At 41.0% G+C, this 11,191-nt stretch overlaps 1 pseudogene; it reads right to left on the bottom strand.

The window, feature by feature from the left end:
• Positions 1-992: 992 nt before the first annotated feature.
• On the bottom strand, positions 993-2,795 carry LOC121800561 (annotated as a pseudogene).
• Positions 2,796-11,191: the final 8,396 nt, after the last annotated feature.

Here is an 11,191-nt window from a genome sequence, read left to right as displayed (position 1 = left end):
TGGTGAAGCTAGAAAGAATTAATGGCCTGAGCTATTCTTAAGTACAAATTATTCATCTGTAAATAATAATATAGTATATACTTTTTCTATTTGTCATTAATTATCACAAATTGACAAATTTATGAAATATAAAGGGAAATAAATGGTAAAAAATAGTAAAAATTTTATATATTAATGTTATAATAAAATGCAAGTGAAATGAATTGATTGAATATAAAGTTTATTTCAAATATAATAATAATAGTAGTAAAAAGTAAAAATATGATAAAGTATTGGCAGAGTCCTATCCAAAAAGGAAAACTAAAAACATACAGCAACGGAAAATTGGGAACAATTAATGGCTAAAATAATGGGGTTTGTCAAGATTAAAGGCAAATTTTATTTGACTTTGTAGCCAGTACAATTAAATATTCACAATTATCCTCTTTTTTCCACCTTTTTGTTTGACTATAAAAGTTTTCTAGTTTTAACAAGCCCCATTTACAGTCCTAACCCCTACCCACCAAACAATTGGATTTTGTAAGGGACACGGCTTGTTTTACACTCCTATATTTTCACGTGTTTAACCATAAAGTCTCCAGAATTAACATCAAGTTTCCAAGCTAGAGCATGTGACATGCAGTTTCATTCAATAAAATTAGGATTCATTGTTATTTAGATAAATGAAAGGTCAACGGGACTAGTATTATTTAGCGATGACACCGATTATAGAAACATCTGTTCCATTTTTTGGGAGGCAAAACCGGAACCGGACCGTGAAGAGTTCAAACAGAACAGTTTACGGAACCAAAACAGAACCATGAAGCATCCAAGCGGTTTTGAATCGTTGATTTTTCGGTTCAAGAAACTCGGTCCAAAAGACTCTATTGTCAAATACCAATTTGGGATATTTTGAACTTTATGATTACAAATGATTAACAACCAAAATATGTATGCAACATAATACTTTATAATTAACATTTTCTAATTTAAAATATGTACGCAAGTAGTAATACTATAAAATAATAGTAGTATTTTCTAATTTAAAATATGTAGAGGTTATAATAAGAACAGGTCAAGTTGCATGTAATGTTAGCAATCACTAACTAAGGCTATACAGTGACCACAAAAGCATTACCATCTAAACATGTGCTCTAACTTCCTACACTATTAATGTTGTCGTTTATAGTATCAATCCCTTCTTTAACTGCATCAGTATTCCAAACTCAAAGAAACCTGCAGTTTTCAATATGCAAAAACAGTGTCATTCCGCCTGGGCGGTCTATCAGGAACTAAACCACCGGGTTTGAACTTGGAAGCCTCGTGTCTCGCAAGCTCTGGGGGGACAGGACTGTTGTTTTGGATCAGCATTTGATTCAGATCATAAAAGACATCTGTGTCATGCATAGTCAAGAAAATGGTAGCTAAACCAGTCTTTCCAGCACGACCTGTTCTTCCAATACGATGAGTGTACGCTTCGATATTCCCAGGCATGTCATAGTTTATAACATGTGCAACATCGGGTATATCAATACCACGCCCAGCAACATCAGTTGTTACAAGAACATTATATCTCTTCGTCCTAAAACCCTCGAGGCTTATTTCTCTCTGGTCTTGAGACTTCCCACCGTGCAATGTGGTGACCCTGTACCCACATCTATCCAGATTTTTAGCAACGTTATCAGCAACCTTCTTCGTGTTAACAAACACAATAGCAGACCTATCACCTAGCTCATCAAGCAACCTTCCCAGCTTGTCCATCTTATCATTCTCCTTCGTCATCATAACACGCTGTGTGATAAGGTCGGTTGCCTTTCCTGCAGTGCCATTATTGACAACAATTGGATTTCTCAGGTACTTCCTTGAGAGCCGCTCCACAGCAGGGGGCATGGTAGCACTGAACATATAAGTAGTTCTGTAAATCTTTTCATCGTCGAGCTCTACATCCTCATTCTCCGGTTTCATGTTGCTTGAAAGGCATTGCATCCAGTACACCAACAACCTGCGGTTCAAAACCCATGTCAATAATCCTATCAGCTTCATCAAGGACCACACAGTTACACTGGTTCAGCACTGCATATCGCCTCTCCAAACAATCAAGAAGACGTCCAGGCGTAGCAATCACAGCCTCACACCCCTGCCTAATCCTTAAACCCTGTTCTTCTATGCACTGACCACCAACAATAGAAACAACCTTAATCCCCAAGTAATGGGCAAATTTCACAGTCTCATCCTCAATTTGCTGCGCAAGCTCTCTAGTAGGCGCCAGCACAACAGCATACGGCCCCTCCGCCTCATTATCCTCACCTGTTGGGGGAAGTCTACTTATGTAATTCAGCATAGGAAGAACAAAAGCAGCAGTTTTACCTGAACCAGTTTCAGCAACTCCAATAACGTCTCGCTGCTGCAGGCCCAGCGGAATTGCAGCCATCTGAATGGGCGATGGGGTTTTGTATCCAGCTGCCCTCAGCAACTCATTACCCAGGTTGCTCTCCTCCCAGCTTGTCATAGGGCGAGGAATCCTAGAGCCCTTGTAAGAAATGTTGAAATCTTCCCTAAAAATACACCAATCTCTCTCAGTCATTTCATCGAGCATCTTCTCTGACCAATGACGGTCGACTCATATAAATATCTGGAGCCAGATCCTTCTTCCTTTGGGCAGCAGCGTCCTCAGTGCCTTCCTTGTTGCGAATCTCATGCCAGATGTCATTCTTCTGCCCCCTCCGGTCTATCCCAGCTCGGAGGCCTCGGCCGAATAGAGGGCGGGCATCGTGAGGGTTCTGGGAGAGCGAATTGATATCCCGCGAAGTATCTGTTTAAGAAGGAAAAATTAGTAATTCCCTAAATTAAGGGATGCATAGGAATAATTTATTCTCTTACCATGTATATGCTTTGTACACCCTATTTAAAGGGCACCCATATCACTAATGAAATTATCAAGCATTATACCAAATATCTCTTCTTCTTAGCCATTTAACATGGCATCAGAGCAGACAATTCTGAGAGCTTAGATTTGGAATCATCATCGATCGTAAAACCCTTTCCCGAACCCCTTGGCCTAAACCTGAAAAAGAGCTATGTCAGATAACGAAAGAGAAACCACCAGCGGCACAAACACATCCGAAGCGGATGAGTTTGCACGCCTCTTCTCAAACTTTATGCGAAAAAGTCTTATGAATCAACCACCAGAAATCCAAACCGAAACCAAACAAGAAAAAACCACATACAAAACAGATACTCAGCCCTTGACAGTAGGGTTCAAGCTCAACAGAAAGAATTATCCGTTGTGATCCAATCTTATGCATAACGCAATTAGTGGGCGGGGGATGGTATCTCACATCACTGGAGTCCCAACCCCACCGCCGAGGACCGACCCAACGTTTACACAGTGGCAGACGATCGATCTTTGTGTATTCACGTGGTTAGTCCAAAACATCGAGACAAAGTTGGTCAGTCGAGTTGCCCAACAACCAACCGGAAAACACATATGGGACAACCTAGTTGTAACTTATGCAAGTGGCGGTGATACGTTGCAAACATACGATCTTCACCGAAGGGCGAGTACTTTGAAACAAGCGAACAATACACTAGAAGAATTGTGGACAGATCTTAACGAGATTTGGACAGCAATTGATCAGAAAAGGCCAAACCGAATGAAGGAACCTGAGGATATCCGGATTCACAATGAGGAAACGAAACAAGATAGGCTCTATCAATTGCTTACTGCACTAGACGATAAGTATGAACATGTAAAGAGAGAAGTTTTGAAGATAGAGCCACTTCCCTCAACAGAACATGCATACAACATAGTGATGCGGGAGGATGTTCGAGCAGGAATCCTCCGGACCTCAGACGGTAAATCCCCTGGGGATGGAATCGAAGCAGGTTTGTTCACAGCAAGGGATAGGGGAGGACCGAACCCCTCTAATGCTTCACGCGGCGGCGGCGGCAATGGAGGGTGGAATCAGTGGCACACCGACGACTGGCGACGGAGGAAGACAAGTCCAAATTGTTGTGCTCACACTGCAGTAAATGAAAACACACCAAGGATCAATGTTTCGAGTTGTTGGGGTATCCGGACTGGTGGGAGTCCAAGCACAGATTGGCGTACAATTGTCCGCCATGGAGCAAGGGCCATGCCGCAGCCGCCGTCGGAGCAGATGGAGGGGCAGCGACCGTCATCACCACCGAGGGCAACCGTGAAATGGCTGCATATTCTCGCCGGTCAGCGGACCACCAAAGGCGGCCGGAGCAGCGCAATTCGCTGTCGCCACCGTCAGAACAAAACCAGAGGAGATGAATGAAGAGATAGTGGCGGGAGGTAAAAGAGGGTTAGGATTAAGTTTTGCCTTATTTAAACCTAACCCCCCAACTTTTGATAAATTCAATTCCTTACCCATTTTGAAAATATCCAGAGTTCTGCCCCACAATTTTCTGAAAATTATAGAGAGACCCGAAAATTCTTAGAAAATTCAAAAAACTCCTCTGTTGAGTGTATGAACCATTTTCAAATTTTGGAAAATGTCGGGGTAGCTTGTGTTGTATCTACGGGGTTTGGGAAAAATAGTAGGTGGATTTTTTATTGCGGGGCAATTGATACCATGACATATGTTGAGTCAGATATAACCAAACCTCATAAACCTCACTTGTCTCATATACAAACTGCTAGTGGGGAATTTACAGTTGTCGAGGGGGCAGGGACTATTAAAATTTCTCCTACATTAGAATTATCAAATTGTTTACATGTTCCCTCACTTTCTCATAAATTACTGTCAATTAGTCATGTGACCCAAGAATTGAATTGCACATTGCTAATGCAGCCGAATTTTTTTCTGTTACAGGATATCAGCACCGGAGAGATTATTGGGCGTGGCACTGAAAGCGACGGGTTGTACTATGTGGATGAGATAGCTAAAATAGGGGCTGCCATGCTAACTCACGGGTCTGCTGATAGGGAAGCTTGGCTTTGGCACCGACGTTTAGGACATCCATCCCCGGGTTATTTACAAATGTTATTTCCTAATATTATTCCAAAATATAGCATGTGCTGTGAGACTTGTGTGTTTGCTAAAAGCCATCGAAACTCTTATCCTTTGAGTAATTCTCGTACTGAAACCTTATTTGCCTTAGTACATTCTGACGTGTGGGGGCCCGCACCAGTTACTAGGGGCAAGGTTTTAAATATTTCCTTATTTTTGTTGATGATTGCTCTCGTATGACTTGGTTGTACTTTATAAAACATAAATCTGAATTCTTCGAACACTTTGTCCATTTTTATAATCTTGTCCAAACCCAATTCTAGAAACCTATTCGAATCCTTCGTTCCGATAACATGGGAGAATTTGTAAACCTCAAAATGAAACAGTTTGCTCTAGAAAAAGGAATGATACACCAACAACTTGTGCCCATACCCCTGAATAGAACGAAGTGGCCGAAAGAAAAAACCGAATTCTCCTATAAATGACCCGTGCCATTCTCATTAAGTCACAAGTACCAAAAAAGTTCTGGCCCGAAGCTCTTGCCATTTCTGCTTACCTCTTAAACCGATTACCCACACACATACTAAAGTTTCAAACCCCTCTCGATGCCCTAGCCTTACATACCAATATCCCACAACATCTTTCCCTAGAATCTCATGTCTTTGGTTGTTCTGTTTTTGTTCATATACCCAAACATGAAGAATGAAATTGTCCACATGTGCTATTAAATGTGTCTTTGTAGGCTATAGGGTAAACCAGAAGGGATATAGGTGCTTTGATCCTAAAACTAATCGCATGTACACCACAATGAATTGTGATTTCCTTGAGCCTGAATATTTTTATGACCACCTTAGCGGTTAGGGGGAGAGTGAGAATGATATTAGGAGTAACGTTAGTGACCCACTAAGCTGGGTGTCAATGCCAAGTGCACCTGAAGCGGACCTACCAGAGGAAGCAGTACGCAGTTCCGCTGAGCAAGTCTCTGATGTAGTGCAAACCAGAGTCGACAGTGACATATCTCCGGTTACCTCTCCGCTTTTGATATCTGATGTAAGTCCTTTTCCCCTGTGAATGTTATTGTGGAATCTAATCCAGAAGGTGAAAGTCAGGAAACAGGTGATGAACAATCAGATGATACACCTACAGTGGAAGTCGAAGGGATTGATCCCGATACTAGAGGGTATATATTACCTCCAAGGCTGAATAGAGGAGTTCCACCTAAGAGATATACTCCGGAGAGGATCAACTAGAACGCCCGATATTCCATTGCAAATTTGGTGAAAGGGCATCTGACAGAAATGGCATATGCATTTGAGGAAACACTATATTACGAGGAAGAAATTCCTTACTCGGCAGATGAGGCCATGAAACATAAACATTGGAGGGAAGCTATGAAAAAGGAAATTGATGCTCTACTTCGAAACCAGACATGGGAAAAATGTGTGCTGCCTGAAGGGAAAAAGCCGGTTGGATGCAGATGGGTCTTCACTATCAAAAGGAGACCCGACGGATCAATTGAGCGATAAAAAGCTCGACTTGTGCTAAAAGAATATACTCAGACATATGTGGTAGACTACTCAGAGATTTTCTCACCAGTAGCCAAGATGGATACTGTTCGAGTACTTCTATCGATTGCAACCAACCGAGACAGGCCGTTATATCAATTCGACGTCACAAATGCATTTATTCATGGTGAGTTAAAAAATGAGATGTATATGGAAGCACCGCCCGGTTTCTCAAGTAATTTCAAGACATGCGAAGGATGTAGACTAAAGAAGACTCTGTATGGACCTAAGCAATCCCCAAGAGTCTGGTTTGGGAGATTTTCTGATGCAATGAAGAGCTATGGGTATAAACAGAGCAACTCATATCATACTTTGTTCTTGAAAAAAATTGGGGGGAAGACTACCTGTTTGATAGTGTAAGTCGATGATATGATCATTATAGGCGATGATGCGGAAGAGATCAAAAGCTTGAAGGAGAACCTCTTCAAGGAATTCGAGATGAAGGACTTGGGTGACCTCAAGTATTTTCTAGGAATTGAAGTTCTTCGATCACCGCGAGGAATATTTTTGAGACAAAAGAAGTACATCTTGGACATTCTAACAGAAACGGGTATGCTTGAGTGTAAACCGGTTGACACACCAATCATGCTGAATCATGGGTTGCAGATAAAGGAAGGACTGAATCGGCATATCGTGGGCGATATCAACGCTTAGTTGGGAAACTCTTCTACCTCTCCCACACTAGACCTGATATTGCTTATGCTGTAGGAGTTGTAAGTCAGTTTATGCACCAGCCTCAAGCTGAGCATTTGGAAGCTGCGATGCGAATAGTCCGGTATCTGAAGGGAACAGTTGGACATGGAGTAGTGTTCAAGAAAAATGGAAATCTAGAAATCCATGGGTACACTGATGCTGACTGGGTAGGCAACCCGGGGATATGAGGTCCACTTTTGGATACTTCACTTTTGTTGGGGGAAATCTGGTGACGTGGAAAAGCAAGAAGCAGAAAGTGGTCGCATTGGCGAGTGCAGAAGCAGAGTTCAGAGGAATCAAAAGTGGCTTGACCGAGATTTTGTGGTTGAGAAAACTGTTGACTGAGATCGATTTTTCCTCCAAAAAGATGTCAACTATATTGTGATAATAAAGCTGCAATAAGCATCTCAGAAAACCCAGTTCAACATGACAGAACTAAGCATGTAGAGGTAGATCGACACTTTATCAAGGAAAAGATTGAGGCTGACATTGTTGAGTTTCCGTTTGTGCGCTCTGAAGATCAGTTGGCGGATATATTGACAAAATCAGTTACTTTAAGAAGTTTCGAAGAAGTTCTCGGCAAATTGAGTATCGGTGACCCCACTACTCAATTTGAGGGGAGTGTTAAAGAAGGAAAAAGATCAATTAGGAGAGTAAATTAGTAATTCCCTAAATTAAGGGATTGTCATATATTCTATATAGGAATGATTTATTCTCTTACCATGTATATGCTTTGTACACCCTATTTAAATGGCACCCATATCAATAATGAAATTATCAAGCATTACACCAAATATCTCTTCTTCTTAGCCATTTAACAGTATCCTCGGAGTTGTCCCAATCGAAAGAGTCCCAATCAAAAGAGAACCGGAACTTCTGGCTAGGCTTAATCACCCTCTTTTTAACTTTGTTAGACCCTAAATACTGCTCTCTGATTGCAGAAAGCTCAATCTCCAAGCGAGCCTTCTTCTGCTCGTCCTCGCGTTTCCTCTTGCAATTCCTCCGCTCAGAGTCCTGCTCTCTCTCCCTCTCATAATCGCCGTTGCAGTCTCGGCCAACGAAAGAGGTAGGCAGTGCGTATCTGCTGAGCCACTTAGTCCTGGCAACGTGCGAGAATTTACCGATCGACTTCGCATCCAGTTTGTCATAGTTGGCTCTCCTCATTCTCAATCAATTTAGGGTTTGAGCAAATCGAGCTTGTTCCAACTCCTTCTTCGTCAAGATTAGGCGTTTAATTCTTTCTCGGCTCAGCGATATGTTTCAGATCTCCGATCAATTCCGCCATATATAACAGCAATTATTTGACATGGAGTATTTCATTAATTTTAAATATGGAAATTTCTCTAAAATATTTTGGACCTTACTTAATTAGAATTCGATATGTGAGTGTCATTTATAGAACAAGCAAACATTATAGTGAGTTTGCATTTTGCAAGTTATGCTTTACGCAACCATTCATACTATTATTCTTTGAAGCATCACTTCACTTATACATGCATGTAGAAGACAATTCAGAAAATTGTTGAGTCATTTGGGAATTGGGATTGAATTAATTAGACGAGGAGGACCTCCAGTTTAGTTTTAAGTAGTAGCAATGAATACGTGTTTTGTGATGTCAAACTCGCTCTCGTTTCAGTCCCGTCATTATGTTTATCTTGTAAGTTGTAATAGAGGCAAGTCCATTTTAATTTCATTTTTCTAATTTTTCGATGAAGCACTATTGTTCTCACATTTTCGATTTTCTGGAATCATTTGTTCTGTTTTGAATATTCTCGTGGTGCAGGCTTTCCTTTCTCATGATTGGATGCATGCTAAACGTGCATTTTAGCTCGTCGCCGAGTTATAGCTTAAGCACGTTTCAAGTTTATAAAAAAATGTAAGCAAATTTGGTGGTCATAATTGGTCTTACAAGTTGCAATAATACTCCATATATATGGTCCATCGATTTAAATTTACAGGTGCCGAAATCTGGCCCAACTTTCAATCTATATAACAGCTTATTTATTAGGAAATAGGCTTAATGTTGAAATAGTCAGATTGATAACATTCTCATTGGAATTTTTGAGATCCAAGGTCACACTAGATTCTCTATGACACTACCGTTTCTATCAATCTAAGTTTGTCAAGTTCGATTTTCAAATACTCACATATCTCATGAACATATCCCATTGATCTCTGCCTTTAGGAAACATAATTTAAATTTATTGGATCAGACACAATAAGCGTCATCAACTAGTTCGTCTATGGTCACCAGCTCAGGATGTATTTCTTTTCTTTCTGAAGTTATTCATACTCTCCAAACAAATACCTAAGCACACGGTAAATTTATATTACCATATTTGTAGACCAATGTGACGCACGTTACATGTGTATCTATCCTCCACGCAACTAGACGCATTATCAATTTAATTCCACCGACACATTCAATTCAATCATGGTTCACTGAAATAAGAATGAAAGAAAGAAAGAAAGTGATGAGAATGGATGCTGCTGAGAAAATCCAACAGCACTATATAACATGCTGTCCTATGATTTAATCCACACTATTATTTTAGTATATGTGAATAATGAATAACCCAAAACAATCATGCAGAGCTGTTAATTTGTCATTATTTATCAGCGTGATAATTCTTTTTTAAATGTTTTTCCACACGCCCATGTTAGAGCATCCGCATCGCGTCTCGATGCGGGCTCGATCTCGTCTCTCCGAGACAAGATCGCATCGAAACAGCGATGCAAGATACCGTCTCGTCCCCATCTCGTCCCGTAGCTCGCCCGGAAGAGGAAGCTGGCGAGCTCTCGTTGGTCCGTGACGCCCACTCGACGGCCCGCGAGTGGGCGTCTTTAATTTCCGTTGAAAATGTTTTTTTGTTTTTTTTAAAAATTCAGGAAAAAATCGAAAAATAAAAAATATCCCAAAATTATACTAGCCGTTTTTTACAAATTTTTAAATTTTTTTGTATTTTTTTAAGCCCCCAATCACTTCTATAAATATCAAATCATTCTCACAAATTAATCCACCATAAAAAAAACTCTCTATTCTCACTCAAACACTCTACATTCTTCATCTCAAAACATTAGAGCATCCGCATCGCGTCTCGATGCGGGCTCGATCTCGTCTCTCCGAGATGAAACCGCATCGAGACAGCGATGCAAGATCCTGTCTCGTCCCCATCTCGTCCCGTAGCTCGCCCGGAAGAGGAAGCTGGCGAGCTCCAGTTGGTCCGTGACGCCCACTCGCCGGCCCGCGAGTGGGCGTCTTTAATTTCCGTTGAAATTATTTTTTTTGTTTTTTTTTAAATTCAGGAAAAATTTGAAAATAAAAAATATCCCAAAATTATACTAGCCGTTTTTTACAATTTTTTTATTTTTTTGTATGTTTTTAAGCCCTCAATCACTTCTATAAATATCAAATCATTCCCACAAATTAATCCACCATAAAAAAACTCTCTATTCTCACTCAAACACTCTACATTCTTCATCTCAAAACATTATTCTTCTTCCAAATTTAATCCATTCATGGATACATTTGAGCAAATGCGTCGAATAATGTAAGAATCGCTAGAAGAAGATCGATGTAGGGAGGAGGAAGCCGCGGCGCCTCAAAGGCGATCCCGGATTTACATCCATCGTAACCGGGAGAAAGCCGCCGCAAGGTTGGTACGCGATTACTTCTGTGAGAACCCGGTATGGGGAGAGACCTACTTTCGTCGTCGTTTTCGCATTCGGAAACTGCTATTTATGCATATCGCAAATACATTGGCAGCCCGGAAAGAGTACTTTCAAGAAGGGTTCCGTCCCAGTCACACGACGCTCCACAAATGTACTGCGGCAATCCTTCAGCTTGCTGCTGGACAAACGGCGGATTTGTTCGACGAATACCTGCACATTGGGGAAAGCACTATGAGACTGTGTTTGATGAACTTCTGCAAAGGCGTCCGGGCAGCCTTCACCGATGAATTTCTCCGGAAGCCA

Source organism: Salvia splendens, chromosome 4 (genome assembly GCF_004379255.2).
Source record: "Salvia splendens isolate huo1 chromosome 4, SspV2, whole genome shotgun sequence".
Taxonomy (NCBI): Eukaryota; Viridiplantae; Streptophyta; class Magnoliopsida; order Lamiales; family Lamiaceae; genus Salvia; species Salvia splendens.
This window is presented reverse-complemented; position numbering and strand designations above follow the sequence as displayed.